This window comes from Callospermophilus lateralis, unplaced genomic scaffold, assembly GCF_048772815.1.
Source record: "Callospermophilus lateralis isolate mCalLat2 unplaced genomic scaffold, mCalLat2.hap1 Scaffold_3451, whole genome shotgun sequence".
NCBI classification, from domain to species: domain Eukaryota; kingdom Metazoa; phylum Chordata; class Mammalia; order Rodentia; family Sciuridae; genus Callospermophilus; species Callospermophilus lateralis.
Window position 1 is genome coordinate 27,484 of NW_027513961.1, and position 2,517 is coordinate 30,000.

Genomic DNA, 2,517 nt, shown 5'->3' on the forward strand with positions numbered 1-2,517 from the left:
TTTTTACATGTTTCTGTCAATTCCTCCATTCTCTGGATGGATCGGACCGTGGCCTAGCAGCTAGTCTGCCTGTCTAATAGTGGCTTCACCGTGGTGGTTTCGGTTTTGAAGTCCCACACCGCCCGTGGTGTCCCCCGCCGGATTCTCTAGGGGTGCTGGGCCGATCTGCCTGCGTCTCGTGCCCGCCGCTGTGGGGGGGGGGGGCCCTGGCGGGGCGACCCGGCTGGTGGGACGTGTCCGGGTGACTTTCTACGACCCCTGCGGGGCGGATCCCGCTGACGCCGACCGAGGTTCCGCGTCCCTTCCTCCTGATTTGGTTGACGGTTGTCGAGCTCCCCCTGGTGGCCGCTTTTATAGGAGCGTCGGATCATCGGAAGTCTCCAAGGCGTGATATTCGGCGGCGGTGGCCGAGACAGAGTTCCAGGAGCTGGGCGGCGCCAGCGGAACTGTCTCGGTCACGCTGGGCTGGGCCGTTGTGGCCCGTTGGCGGGATATTGGACCTGCAGGCTTACTGTGTGTGTGTCGGTTGTCTTCTCTCCCTGCACGGTCCGGGCCGCGGGCGCCTCGGGTGGCAGTCTGAGCGGTTCCTTCGCCGCCACGGGCTTCGCTTTGCCCGGTCTGGGTCGGTCGCCGGGACTTCTGTCATATTTTTCTCCCGCTTCCTCTCCCTCTCTCTCGCGGGTTTTGGCCGCGGGGCTGCGGGGCTTCACCGGGCGGGCCAGGCGGGTGTGCTCGCCCGGCCTTGCCGCATTGCCTCTTCGGGGGCCCGCTGCCCGGGGCTTGTCCTGTTGGCTACGCCCGGCGTCCTTCGGACGTGTTCCCCGTCCGCCCTTCCCCACCCCCTCCCCGGTCCTGCTCGCTGGGGATGGCGGTCCCCGTCTCTTGTCTTTGCCTTCGTCAACGAGGGTCGACCAGTTGTCCCTAGGGGCTCTGGATCTCGGTGATGGGCTCGATTTCGCGGTCCGCTGACCGTGACTGTGTTCAGGGAAGGCGGCAGTGGTGAGTGAACTGTTCCCCGTTGCCCCGGTCGCGATTGTTTTGGCCCGAGTTGGCCGTTTTCTGCCATCGGGTAGGTGCTGACACGTTGTCCTCTGGCGGCACACGCCAGAGCGAGGGAGCTTGGGCCTCCGGGTGCGTGCGGGGCTCTGGGCTGATGGGGTGGCCCGGACCCGTTCCCTCTTGAGCTGCTTGCCTGGGCCTGCGTGCGACGGCTCTTTGGCGCACCTGGAGCGCCCTCGCGGTGGTGCCGCCTCTGGCCGGCCGGCCTTCTGGCGCCGGAGGGCGGCGGGGGTAGGTGGCGGGTGGTCCTTTACCGCCCGTGCGCTCCTCGCTGCGGGCACCGAGGGTGGCGTGACGACGCTTGCTTCCATGGCTCCGAGCCGCGTGTCAGGCGTTCCCCGTTCCGTGTCGTCGGCCGCTCTCCCTGGGGTGTGGGGCCGGCGAGGCCGTAGCAGGCTCCTCTTAGAAGCGGTCCTCGCCGGGTCTCCCCCTGCTCCCTGGGCCTCTCCCGCCCACTCTGCTGATCGATGTGGTGACTTTGCGCTCTCCTGGGCCGGACCAAAGCCGCGCCAGGCGAGGGACGGACATTCATGGCGAATGGGCCGACTCTTCTCGTCCTGCCCGCGGGCCCCTCGCCTTGCCTCCCCGCCCGTTCGCGGTGCGGGGAAGGGCGGGGGTGCGGAATCCGGCCTCGACCTCGCTCCTGGGGTCCTCTGACGTAGCGGGTGCTTCTCGCTCGCCGCCCCCCCTGGGCGGCCAAGGGCCGTGTGTGTGGCCCTCCCCGGCGCGGGGAGGGCTGCCACCGTGCTGCCTCGGCGCGACGGTGCGCCTCTGCTTCGGTGCTCCTGGGGCGCTCCGGGTTGTTTCCTGAGGTGCCTGAGGCTGAGCCGGTGTGTGCTGCTCCCGATCCCAGTGCCGCTGCCGCGGCCGGCCGCCGCCTCGCTGTCGGTCTCGCCCCGTCTGTGGGGGTTTCCGAGGCGAGTGCCTGAAGGGAAGAGCGGTGTCGCTTCTTTCGGGGGATCGAGGCGGTAAGCTCGGCAGCGTTGCCCGCTCCCTCTCCGGGGGGGAGGGTGTCGCGTTGTCGTCCCCAGCGCCGAGTGGCGTGGGGAGTGTTAGGCGAGCGGGCGCCCGGGCGCTCTTCCCTCTCTCCGGTGGGGGAAGGAGACGTTGCCCGGGCGTGTGAGCGATGGTGGCGGGACGCCGAGCTGGGGCCGGTCGGGCCCCCGAGGCGATGGGGCTTTGGGTGTCCCCGGCCGCGAACGCTCAAGAAGCCTTGTGCTTGCCTGTACCGCAGATCCCCCCTCGTTGTCTCGGCGGCCGGTTGGCAGAGGGGCTGGGTTGGGTGCGGCCCACCCTCAGTGAGGAAGTTTCTCTAGCGATCCGTGAAGGGCGTGCCTTGTGTGGGGGTACCGGATTCCCCCGTTGGCCGCCCCCTGCTTTTTGCGCTACGCTACCGTCGGTGGTGTGTGTAGGCGAGAGTCCCCCCTCCCCGCCGTCTGGGAGTGCAGGGGTCCGCCG